Consider the following 13,502-nt stretch of genomic DNA (forward strand, 5'->3'; position numbering starts at 1 on the left):
ATATTGGTATCCCCCCTGCTTCTGGCTTGATGATTGTTTCTAGGTCTTTTCAGTGCGAAGTGCTAGATAGTACATATATGGAAAAATTCTCTGGTTGTTTATACAGATACATCCAATTCAAATTGAGAACTGTTAAGATTTTTACTTAACCTCTTCTGTGACATCTGTTTCTGCTTTCTTCCTCACTGGCAAATCTGATTCTCAAAGGCACAGGTAATAATTGAATTAGAATATCCAGCTAGTCATTTGTTTCACCTCAATTGATGCACACCCAAGTTCAGATGAAAAATATCCGTAATACCATGTAAGACCTCACTGAGAGAAACTGAACAACAGGAATAAATGGGATGACATTCCATCCAATGGATTTGAAGAGTTAATATTGTTAAAAAATACCCAAAATGACCTACAGACTTAAGGCAATCTTTAATATAATCCAATGGCATTCTTCACAGAAATAGAACAAACCATCCTAAAAATTGTATGGAAACACAAAATACACTCGATAGCCAAAGCAATCCTGAGAAAAAGAACAAAGCTGAAGGCATCACATTCCCTCATTTCAAATGATATTACAAAGCTATAGTGATCAAAACAGTATGGCATTGCTATAAACACAAACCAACAGATGAATGGAACTGAATACAGAGCTCAGGAATAAACCTATGCATATATCATCAGTTACTTCAGTCAATTTACAACAGATGGTTAAGAATATACAATAGGGAACAGATACTCTTCAGTAAATGCTTATGAGAATGCTGGACAGCCACAAGCAAAAGAAAGAAACCGAGCCACCATCTCAAACCATCCACAAAAATTAACTTAAAATAGATTCAAGCCTTGAATGTAAGATCTGAAACTGTAAACCTTCTAGGAAAAAAAAAAATGGCAGTCAGCTTCTTCATGTCAGCCTCAGTGATAATCTGCCTCCAAACCAAAGGAAACAAAAGCAAAAATAAACAAGTGGGACTACATGAAACTCAAAAGCTTCTGCACAACAAAGGAAACCAACAAATAAAAAGCTCCCTGTGAATGGGAGAAAGTGTTTGAAAATCATAATTGACGTGTGGATAATATCCAAAACATGTGAGAAATCATATAAATAAATAGGAAACAAAAAATAAACAAGCTCTATGATTATAAAATGCATAGAAGATCTAAATAAATACTTTTTAAGAAAGATATACAGGTGGCCAGTAGGTACAAGAACAAAAGCTCAATGTCACTAATCATCAAGGAAATGCTAATGAAAACCACAATGAGACATCACCTCACAGTGAATACAATGGCTATTATATATATTTTAAAAAAGCCCAAGACCTAACAAATATTGGAGAGGATGTTGAGAATAGGGAACCCTTGGGCACTATTGATGGGAGTGTAAGTTGGTGCAGTCACTATGGAATACAGAATGGAGTTTTCTTAAAAAATTAAAAATAGTACGACCAACAAACCTGCTATCCACTTCTGATATTTATCCAAAGAAAAGGAAAACACTAACTTTTTTCTTAAAAATTGAAGTAGAGTCAGTTATAATGTGTCAATTGCTGGTGTACCATTCAATGTCACAGTCATGCATGTAAGGAAAACACTAACTTGAAAATATATATGTACCCCTATGCTCACTGTAGAATTATTTATAATAACCAAGATATAGAAACTACACAAGTGTATGATGACAGATGAGTGGATAAAGAAATGGTGATACAGGTGTACAATGGAATATTATTCAGCCAAATAAAAGAATGAAATCTTGCAATGTGATAATATGGAAGGACTCCAAGAGCATTATGCTCAATGAAATAACTCAGACAGAGAAAGGCAAATACTGGAGGATTTCACTTATATGTGGAATTAAGAAAGAGATCCAAGCTCATAGATAACAGAGAACAGACTGGTGGTTCCAGAGGCAGGAGGTGGGTGTGGTGAAATGGGTGAAGTTGAAGAGGAACTATCTTCCAGTTTTAATACAAATGACGCATGGAGATGTAAGAAGCAGCATGGTGACCATACTTAGTAATATTATACTGCATATTTGAAACTGGCTAAGAGAGTTGACCTTCAAAATTCTGAGAAAAAAAATTGTTTACACATGTATTGTGATGTTAATCTAGACTTCAAATAGGGAAAAACAAACCTGACTCCATATTGATCTGTTTCTTTGATTTCAACCTTTGTATTCTATTGCTTTTGCTACAAGGTAATCACTAAAAGAATGTTGCCTCTAGCATGAAATGTACAGGAGAGCCTATTCTCAAGGCTCTCTCTCTTAAAGAACACCTTTCTATTCATATAGAAATAAAAAAGTTGCAAAACAGAGAAAAACATTGGTTTTGTGGAGATTTATAGGAACATTGTGAGCAGATCTAAAGCAGCAATGAAAGGATCAGGTACTTGGAGGTTTGTACCAACCAACAACAACCCCTTCCTTTTAGTATAAAAGAAACCTGAATTCAAACTTGAGTAAGAAGGTTTTGTGAGACACTAGTCTGCTATTATCTCCGTCGGCTGGCTTTCTGTATAAAGTTGCTATTCCTTGTCCCAGCGACTCCTCTTTCAATGTATTGGCCTCTTAAGTGGCAAACAGTACCAGCTTGGACTCATTAACTGACTTATTGTGATTACTTCACAGTGTATACAAGTATGGAATCATTATGTTGCTCATTTGAAACTAACTTAAGTTGTGTGCCAAGTATACCTCAAAAAACAAACAAACAGAAAGCTATGGTATCCTAGCACAAATATAATATAGAACTAGCTGTGACTGCTGAAAAGTTCAAACTTTTGTTGCATCACATGTCAGGTCTCTCCTCCCGCTTCCCCCCGTCTTGTTTGTACCATTTCTACATTCTCAGAACATAAAGCCATTAACAGATAGGCTGGGACCTGGGACCCTTTACCCAAGGGCTTGTGTTGATTTTATGGCAGAAAACCCAGTGACACCATGTCTGCTACAGGGCCAAGTACTGTCTGTCCTCTGTCTAGGATGTATATTTCTATATTCTGTATACTTTTTAGTTTTTAAAATGTAATTTTATAAGGAAGCAAAGTAAGGTGGCAACAGTTGATCTTTTTCTCTTTTCTCTAGTCTCCTACGAAATCTGTATATAGTGCCAGACATTGGACCCATCCAGACTGAGAACTACCTGGGCCACTGGGAGTAAAACCTCAGACTGTCACAGTAAGTGAGCTGTAAGTGTCTTTCTGAGATTCCTACTAATGTTTGGGCATCGATATTGCATCTGGCCAAGGCAGGGCCTGGGCTGTGAGGGCAAGTGCGAGAGATGGAGAATCAGATTTCTTTGCCAAAAGATATCTATGAGGGACCCTAGGGGAGGAGCAGGGCAGCTCTGTGAACCGGGTCTTACTGGATGTGGAGTCTCCTCTCTCGCACTCCCCCTGAGCCCATCCCGGTCTCTGTTGTTGTCGTGGGGCACCTGCCGTTCCTGCAGGGAGATGGAGCAGGGACTCCATGGACCAGGTCCTGTCCCATCTCCTGTGTGGGGTCCTGCAAACACAGTGCCCAGCAGCCAGGCAGAAACCTCAGAGCCCTGTTAGGCTGTCTTGGCTGGTTCTGGATCTACAAGACATCTCCAGTCCAGACACACACACACACAACCCTATGCACAGATCTCGATCAGAGACTAAAAAGCTGACAACCTGAGAGCCTTGGATTCCCATTGGTACAGATTAGAGGCCCCTCAGGAGTCCTCACTACCCCCTGCCAGCCCTGTCCTCGGGTGTGCCATGACAGGACCACCGGGTTACCAAGTGTTCAACAACCTGTTCTTGCCCAGAGGGGACACCTCCCCTCAAGTAACCTTTTCCCCACATGGAGATGAGGGGAAGTGGGCCTGCCCAGGGAGGGCTCCCAGAGCTGACTGGTCCCAGACTGGCCTACTCCAAGCCACCCTGTTACTGTAGGCGACCTCCTTATAATATACCAGAGGTGTCGGGGCTGAGGGTTCAATAAATGCCTACAGCCTCTCAGAAACCTCTCACTCCAGGATTTCCTGAACTGAGAAGCCCCGTGAGGTAGTGAAACACATGGAGAACATGTTTCTCTGTGAACTGTCTCTAGCCAAGTGAGCTGGCTCTGGGGCCGTCATTAGAATGTGGGTGCCTGGTAACCAGGTTCCATTTCTGTTGGGGTCTTTGGTCAAGGAAGTGACATCACTTTCTGGAGTCCACTTCCTTGACCCCCCTCCTCAGACAACACCTCCACACACAGCCCTCTGGGCTGCTGCCTGCTCACCCCCTTCTCCTCACAAACCCACCTCTTCCACAGTTACAGCAGCCCTGCCCTCTCCACGGCTCCCAGGGAGGCTCTGTGTGCAGCTGTGAGGAGAGGACCTGGCTTCAAGACTCAGCAACTCATTCCTACCTATTCCTCATCTTGGATTTATCCTGGTGTTTCTCCAGGATGGTCTCCCCATCTGCACAGTGGGGCTGATTCTAGTCGTACTTCTAGAGATGTCCTCAGGTGCATGCGGGATAAAACCTGAGAAGCGTGGGGGTGGTGTCACCTGTAGGCTGATGCATCCAACCACAATGTTTTGTCTTATTACCACCTGCACATCTGTTCCTCTCCTGATCCCAGCCCCACAGTCCTTATTTAATGTCACTGTGCACGTGTGTCTGTGTGTGTGTATTTCTGTGTGTGTGCTTGTGCACATGTGCAAGCCAGTGCTCACTCTCTGTGTGGCCAGCAGAAAACTCCCCCCACGTGGGAGGGTTGGGCAAGAGCTTCCTGAGGTCTGAGGGTTTCTAATTTCCACAGCAAACCTGATGAAAGGGGTTCAAGCCTTGGCCAGCAGGTCAGAGCCCCGTGACCCCAGGCCATGCAGGCAGCAGGGGCTGGAGCAGGGATCACAGACTCACACAGTCTGGTTCCACTGTCCACACTCAGAAGCACAGTGCTGGGGGCAGGGGGACTGTCCCCTTCATGGGCACACAGCCTGGCAGGGTCATCTTCTCTGGACACACAGTGGTCCAGGGACAGACGGGCAGTTGAAGGGTTGCTGTCACCAGAGAGATTTGACAGTCTCATTTGGTGCTGCCTCTATGTTCCTGTCCTCACATGCCTCTCCCCAGGTTCCAACCCCAGTATAAACCGACACCTTCCCCAGGAACAACAGGATTTTTATCCGCTGGAGTAAGAAGACCCTCAGTCTTAGTGGAAATTCCCTGGTAATCAGCTTCTCCCAGTGATTTCATGAGGAAAGTGTATCAGATTTGATCTAATCTCAGAAGTGTCTAAGGTTCAGATAGCCTCAAACTGCCTTCTGGAACTCTCCTCCCACCCATTCCCCTGTCCATGCTGCAGCTTCATCTCCCCACCTGCTCAAACCAGAACCTGGGGCCCTGTCTGCTCCCTCTTTCTTCCTCACCCTATATGCAGTCAGCTCCTCCCCTGTCCCTGGGTCCCAACTCCAAGTGCATTCATCACCTCTCTGTATCTCCCTCCCCTCCCTGTCCAGGCCACCACTGACACTGTCCTGGATTCATGCTCTCTGCTTCCCTTTCTCACTCCCTCTGACCCAAGGGAGGGATGTTTAAAAGACAAATCTGTTCCTGTCACTCTAACACACAGGGAACCTCTCAGAGGCACTATGGGGAAAAGCCCCAATCCTCAGCCAGACCTGAAGGCCCTCCTCCTGCCAGCAGCCCACCTGGCCTTGCTCCCCTCAGTCCAGCCACTCTGGCCTCTCTGTCTGTTCTTCCGAGAACCATCACCTGCCCCACCTTCAAAAGCCCTAAGCTGGGAGCATATTGAGCACTTTACCTGGATGACTCCTCCTTCAGGTTTAGCCTCAAATGCTGGGTGTTGGTCTGCCCTGGGCCCTCAGCTCCTCCCCCAGGGCTCTTTCCATCAACCAGGGAGTCGTTATTGTAGTCTGCTGGGCCCCAGGGTTGGTTTGGGGAAATTTCAGGAACCTGAGATCCTGGGCAAACTCCCAGTGCCTAGCCCTGTGACTCCTCCTGCCACTAGCTTGCAGGTGACCCAGAGGGCTGTCACCCCATGTCAACCTTGGAGAAAAGGCCCTGCAGCCCTCCAGAGCCCCTCCCTGCTGGTTTTCCAAGGGGAATTAAAGGGAGGAGCAATCCAGGGTGGTGGGCGGGGCTTTCAGATCCTGAGCTGCTCATCACAAGCCCAGCTGTTTAGTTTCCTAGGTTGGTCTTCCAGGGCTCAGGGTTCCTAGTCACCTGGGTGCAATCCTCACTTCTTTTGTTTTACTATGTGGCTGGTACAACTTGCCTGGCACCATTCCAGGCACTGGGAATACTGCAGTGAATGAAACCTACAGAGCCTGCCTGCTTTTAGCTTACAGTCTAGCGTGGGGAGAGTGATCACTAATATGTTTACATCTCTGTTGGATCTGACCCCTGCTCCCTCCCTCCAGCTGCTACCCCATCTCTCCTTCCCTTTAAAGCAGACACTGTCAGAGGCTTGTCTAGACTCTGCTCTGACTGCTCTGATGGAATTATCTGTCTTTGAGAAGAGCATTCTGAGTGGAGCAAACAGCAAGCCACAGGGGTGTTCAAGGGATTCAGATAGTCCAGGGTGCTGGGGTGGGTGGCAGGGCAGCAGGGATGAGGCCCTGGGAGGGAACCCTAGAGAGAGGTGTGCTTCTGCTCTGCATGAGGGGGAGGCAGGGAGGGCTCTTGGCCCAGGAGTGACAGGATAGATACCCAGTAACTGAGTCCCTGTGGCTGCTGTGGCTGAGAACAGACTGCAGGGGACAAGAGAGGGGCCCTGGGTCCAGGCAGGGGTGATTGTGCTGTCAGGAGACCAGGGTGGTGCTGGTGGATGGGTGAGAAGAGGCTTGGATTCCAGGTCTCAGCTGAAGCTAGAGAGGTTAGGGTTTGCTGTTGGATTGGGTGTGGGGTTTCAGGGAAACTCACAAGTTTCACCACATCAGAAAAGCTGGAACTGTCTGGGATGGGAGCAGGCTATTGGAGAAGCAGGCTTAGGGATGGAGAAAGGAGCTCACCTGTGGACAAGTCCAGTTAGAGCTGAACACAGGACCTCTAGTGCTGATGCTGGTTAGATGCTGATGATAAAGGAGAGGAATTCAAAGGAAGTCTTGGCTGGAAACCAAGGTTTGTGGGTCAGGGAGAGACAGCACTTAAAGCCTTGGAACTAGGTGAGATCATTTAAAGACCAAATGTGAAAAGGAAAGGGCAAAACGTGTGTGTGTTGCGGTGGTGGGGAGTGGAGTAGACTGAGCAGGAGAAGCCACAGAGGTAAGAATCAGGAAGCTGTGGAGCAGGGAGAGCAGGGCCAGGTGAAGTGACTGTTTCATGGAGAAGGGGATGTCAGCTGTACCAAATGCTGATGGGGAAAGATGAGAATTGAGGGGTGACCACTTGATTTAGCAACATGGAGGCCACAAGTGACCTTTACAGCGTGATTGGGTGAATGGTGGGGGTGAGGCTTGGAGTGGGTTCTAGAAAGAAGTGGCAGAACATTTGGAGGGGAGTCTGGACAAGCCTCTGACAGTGTCTGCTTTAAAGGGAAGGAGAGATGGGGCAGCAGCTGTTGGAGATACGAGGGTCCAGATCCGATAGAGAGGTGAACACACTGATGCAGGAGAGGAGGGAGTTACTGGAGTGATGTCCTAGGGTGGAGAGCTTGACTTTCCAGGAGCAGAGAGCGAGGGGAGGTGGAGACGGAGGAGGGTCCGAGGAGCAACTGCATTCCGGCCGAGCCGACACCGCGGGCCATGGCAGTTGGACTCCCGCGGCAGGAGGAGCTTGATCCTCCGAGGTGGCGGGGCGCTCCTTTCCTTACCCTTTCGGAGCTGCTCCTGCTCCCTCTTCGGAGCCATACTTCATCGTGGGCGCGCGGTCCTGGCGTCGGGTAGCCGGCCTGGCGCAGCCCGGAGGCCTGGGGTGAGGATCGGTTGGTGCGGGCGGGGGCGCCGGGGTCTAGCCCGGGGGACGGAGGGCGGCGACCGGGCCCGGGCTGGGGTCGCGCCGCTCTTCGGGGTCCCTGGGGGCTCGGCTTGTAGGGAGGGGGCGCTGCGATGGCGCGTCAGGGAGCTGGGCTGGTGGGCAGGGTATTGGGGATGGGGGGGCCTGTGGTTTCTGTCCGGGGCTGCTGAGGCTGAGTCTGAGGGAGGAACACTGCGCCTCGGGACACGCCCGGGCCTGGGTGGGGGACGGGACTCTGCCTTCCCAGCCTCCGCAGGCGGTTGGGGTTAGGGCGCTGGGCCTGGGACGCCACCCTAGGTCCTGTCTGCCCTGGGGATGGGGCCAGTGGACTTTCCCTCCAGGTTCCCTCCTTCATTCTTAAGGACAAATTGTTAGGAGAATTGTTATTGTCTGTTTTAATGTTCTGCCTATGTGAGTTTGGCACTGGCACTTGTCTAACTACCAGCAACTTTAAATTTAAATCTTAGAGGATCCAAACTTCTAGTACAGATGGTGCGATGTTGCCAGGGAGGTTTGCACGTATAAAATCCGTGTCTTGTATGTATATTTTCTTGCACAGTTCAGGTGAGTGAAAGCGGCTTGCAAGGTCCTGAGAGGTTTCGGATTCCCTGGTTGTGAGTATTAGACCCTAGTGAAAATACGGGCGAGGACGACTGGCTTACTGGCCCTTATCAAGTGACCCGCGGGCTCTGACTACTTGGAGAATGCTGTTCATAGGGATTATTATTCGGATAGTTTTGTGGTGGCTAAACTTGATTTTTAGAGCATTTTTCAGCAGAGTAATTTTTTCTCCCTTGCTGTGGAATTGCCCAAATGAGATTCCTGGTGTTGCAACTTCTGGGCGTGTTTTGTCTGGGGAGACTGGGAACAGACTCTGGAAGTTAAGTTCTCACAGCCCCCTTGTGAATCCCCTAAGCTTGAAAGCTTTGGCTGTGGGGTAGTTGTTTACTTTGTTTTCTGTTCCCTCTGGGAGGAAGCATTGTCTCCTACTTTGTATCTTCCAGACATCTGTGGCCTCCCCCACCCCGCCCCCCTGTTTGTGAGCAGTGAATGAGGAGAGGCTGGCCTAGTGGTATGCAGAGGTCTGCAAAAGGAAATCCAGGAGTGGTTTTAGTGAAATGAGAGCTTTGTGCCATGAATAGCGGTGGCTCAGACCAGACAGCAACTTGAAGAGATGGCTGTCCTTTGATGAAGCCTGGGCTGATGTTTTTTAGATCGCTGAGTTATGAAGTATTTTGTCTGGAACCTGGGAAGCCATTTCATTATTGCCATTTGGTGTACGTTCAGTACCTTCCAGTATCACTGATGTTAACTTGTCTTTGTCCTAAGAAATATTAGTCGCAGCTTGAAGTGTTATTTACATAGTGCTGCTGCTTGGTTATCTGCCGATTTCATGATGCAAACTTCCTCAGACTTCTACTTTGGAGGCTTTTCTTCCTGGTCTGAACTAAGGCAGCTGCTGCATTTATTTTACTTTTACATTTAAACCCACAAAAATCTCTGGATTAAAAAAAAAAAGTGCCTTTAAGGTTTGAGAATCTCCTTTCACAAAATTTGATTACTTTGCACCCAATATTCATTACTTTGACCTCGTCTTTGTTCTGAAGGCCACATACAAGGCACTAAAGTTATTGCAGAAGTAACTTGAAAAACTTGGGAAAGACAATTCTATAGGATTAAAGGAATGCTGAGACTATTCAAGTCTGAAGTCCTTGAAGAGGAAATAAAAAACTGCACTAGGAAGTGTAGTGTAGCCTGTAACTGGAGTCCTTGTGGGGCTCTGGGCCTGAGATTCTCCTAGAGGCTAGAAGAGTCACTTAAAATAGCCTTCAGGAAAAACCAATTTTTAAAAATAAGGTGGCAAAAACCAACCAAACAAAAACACCCAACATTTAGCAGTGTTCAGGTGTCAGTAAGCAAGGTTTTCTTTCTTTTGAAGTGTCATTTGACTACTTCCCTTACCAAGATAATTGTGTGGAAAAATGTAGATTCCAATATTAAAATTTAAAGTGAATTGAGTTTCCTACTCTTACTAGTGATGACTGGAGTAAAAATTATCCATATAAAAAACTCTCTAGTTTTGTTTTGTTTTTTTAATTCTGAAAGCTTTCTAGCTTCTTTCCTATTTAGGTCTTTAATCTGCCTGGAATTTACTTTGGTGTGTGGTGTGAAGAGTAGTCTCTTTCCCATGTGAATATTGAAGTACCATTTATTAAGAATGCTGTTTCCCTACTGACCTGCTGAGGCATTTCTGCCAGATATCAAGTGTTGGTGTATGTAAGTGTCCTTTCTGAGCTCTCTGTGCTGTTCCATTCTGTCTTTCTATCTTTAGATCAACAGCACGCTGTCTGAATGTCTACTGCATTATAATAGGTGTTACTGTCTAGTAGACTAGATTTTCCCATCTCGTTCTTTAAGAGTGTCTTGGCCATCTTGGCACTACACTCCCTACAAGTTTTAGAATCTTTTGACATCTTCTACCAAAATCTCTGTTGGGATTGTTACTGGCATTGATACCTATACTATACTTGCTTGTGCAGTGTTTATTCATCACATACCTTTCCGTCTACTTAGGTGTTCTTTGATACTTGCCAATAAAGGCTAATGTAAGGTTTCTTCCTGCACACTTTCAATCCATATAGTCCATACGTTGTTCATAGTACTTGATGCCAGTGTAAATGCTATTTCTTTTTCTCTTTCAGTCCATTACAATGCGATGAATGTCACTGATTGATTTTCCAGTGTTAATCTACTTTTGTCCCTAGAATAGACTGGTCTGCTCATAATGTATTATTCTCTTTATATATTACTGGATTTGGTTGGCCGATGTTATGATTACAGTTTTGGAGTTTACTTCCTTGAAGGCCATTGGCCTGTAATTTTTATTTCTCTGTCTTTGTGAAGTTTTAGTAATTAAGGCTGTGCTGGCTTTGTGACCAAGCTGGGGTTTGCTTCCTCTTTTTCTGCTCTCTGCAGGAGGTCCTGTACTAGTGACATTATTTCTTCCTTAAATGTTTGGTAGACTTCATCAGTGAAGCCACTGGACCTGGAAGATGTATATTCCTTTAATAATTATAGGACTATTTAGATTTTACATTTCTTTTGGTATAAATTTTGGTAATTGTATTTTTGAAAGAAATATATCCATGTCATCTGAATTTTTAAATATTGTTCATAGTATTTTCTCATTATTTTCCATATATATAGGATCCTTAATTAATTTCTTTTTAAAATCTTGCTTGTTTTTTGTTTTCTTTCTCTCTTTCTCAGTTTCTGATCACTCTTGCCAGCCAGGGATTTTCAACTTTATTAGTCATTTCAAAGAACCGTGTTTTTTCTTTTCTTTTGATCTTTCCATTGTATATATTGCATTATTTTATATGTTATTAATTTCCACTCTTATTTATTCTATGTTTTTGGGTTATTTTCTTTTTCTAATATCTAAAATGGATGCTTTCTCATTAGTTTGCTGCATTTCTTACTTCAAGACTAAAAATCTACTTAGAAGCACAAACTTTGACATGTAACATTGAAATTTTTCTTTATTGACAGATAGTTGATTTATAATGTTTCAGATATGTAGCAAAATGACTCAGTTATACATATATAAACATATATTTTAGATAATTTTTCATTGTAGGTTATTACAAGTCATTGAATGTAGTTCCTCGTGCCATACAGTAGGTTCCTGTTATTTATCTATCTTATATATAGTAGTGTGTATCTGTTAATCCCAAATTCCAGATTCATCCTTCCTCACTCCCCTTTCCTCTTTGGTGACTTTAATTTTGTTTTCTATGTCTGTGGGTCTAGTTCTGTTTTATAAATACATTCACTTGTGTCACTGTTTTAGATCCCACATGTAAGTGCTATCACATGATATTACTTTTTCTCTGGCTTACTTCACGTAGGATAATCATCTCTAGGTCCATCCATGTAGCTTCAAATGGCATTAATTCATACAGTATTCCACCTGAATACCACATCTTTATACATTTATATGTCGATGGACATTTAGGTTGCTTCCATGTCTTCGCTGTTGCAAACAGTGCTGCTGTATGTGTCTTTCTGAGTGAGAGTTTTCTCTAGATATGTGCCCAGGAGTGGGATTCCTCGATCATATGGTAACGCTATTTTTAGTTTTTAAAAGAAGCTCCATACTGTGCTCCATAGTGGCTGCACCAGTTTTATTTGTGGAATTTTTGTTATTATTATGTTCTAAAGAGTTACTAAGTTCCATTTGGTATTTCCTTTTTGTCCACTGCATTGTTTAAGAATGTATTTCTCCATTTTCAAATATATGGGGATTTTCTCATTATCTTTTCATCATGTCTTGCCATTATTGATTGCATTGTTGTAAATCATGTTTACCACTCTTTCAATTAAGCATGGTCTTTTTGTAAATGTTTCAAATAGAATGTGTAATCTGTTCTCATTGGGTGTGAGTTGTAGGTGTGTCATTAGGTTAAATGTGTTAATAGCTATATTGATCAAATTGTCTATTTCTTCACTGAATTTAACTGCTTTTGACTGCTTTTTCTATCTATTCCTCAGAGACTGTGTTAAATCCTTCCATTGATATTTTGGTTTTTCTATATCTGTAGTTTTGAGTTTTACATATTTTGAGCTTCCTTTCTTAAGTACATATCAACCTTAAATTGTTACATCTCCTTGGTAAGCTGAACTTTGTATTACCATGTAATAACCCCCTTAATCTCTAGGAATACTTTTTTACTTTAAAATCTATTTTGTCTGATACTAACATAGCCACACTAGCTCTTTTTGGGTTAGTGTTCACACAGCGTATTTCTTTTATTCCTTTTTCTTACAGTCTTTCTGTATCTTTATGTTTTAGATGTGACCTTTGTAAAGATACAGTTGAATTTTTTAAAAGTCCGATTTACAACTATTTGCCATTTAACTAAAGCATTTAATTATCTTACATTTGATAGAGTTATCAATGTATTCATGTTAAAAGTAACATCTTATTTTGTTCTCTCTATTCATCATCCTCTTTTATCTTTCTTTTTCTTTCCTTTCCTTTCTCGCTTCTTGGGTTTGTTTATATTTGTCACTCCACTTTCCCCCCTGATTTTCCTCTCTGCCCCTCTTTGTGTTTGTCTGTTATTTTCTCCTAAATTAAAATCTGCATTCTTAATTTACCAATTCTACAGTTAACCAATATTTTTACTATTTTCCTGGACAACACATCTGCTGGCTTGTATTTTCATTCTTTTACTTTTGCTTTACTCCACAGACATCACTGTTGTGGACAGTGCTCATTTATATCTACCAACCTATTAAATGCCCTTTCCTTTCCATTCCTTCTTGTGTCTCAGTCCTTCCTCCTGGGATCACTTTCCTTTTGCATGAAATACCTCCTTTAGCATTTCCGTTAGTGCAAACCTGCTTCTCAGTGAACTCTTTCAGTTTTGTTTGCCTGAAAACAATATTTCACCCTCTTTCTCGAAAGCTATTTTTCCCCTAGTCTGGAATTCTAGGTCAGAAATGTTCTTTAGTACATCAGAGTTTCATACCACTATTTTCTGCCCTGTGTGTGT

At 43.7% G+C, this 13,502-nt stretch overlaps 1 protein-coding gene and 1 pseudogene across 2 annotated transcripts in view; one reads left to right on the plus strand and one right to left on the minus strand.

Moving 5' to 3' along the window:
• LOC116667318 overlaps positions 1-13,502 on the minus strand; it is a 434,058-nt pseudogene that overhangs the window by 263,738 nt on the left and 156,818 nt on the right.
• Positions 7,007-13,502, plus strand: part of LOC106730685 (translation initiation factor IF-2-like) — a 32,407-nt gene continuing 25,911 nt past the window's right edge. The window contains exon 1 of one of the 2 annotated variants that reach the window (XR_004324218.1): positions 7,007-7,899. The gene's annotated coding sequence lies outside the window, so the exon portion shown is untranslated. The remainder of the gene's footprint in view (positions 7,900-13,502) is intronic. The other variant, XR_004324217.1, reaches the window with a different exon arrangement.

Source organism: Camelus ferus, chromosome 11 (genome assembly GCF_009834535.1).
Source record: "Camelus ferus isolate YT-003-E chromosome 11, BCGSAC_Cfer_1.0, whole genome shotgun sequence".
Classification (NCBI taxonomy): Eukaryota; Metazoa; Chordata; class Mammalia; order Artiodactyla; family Camelidae; genus Camelus; species Camelus ferus.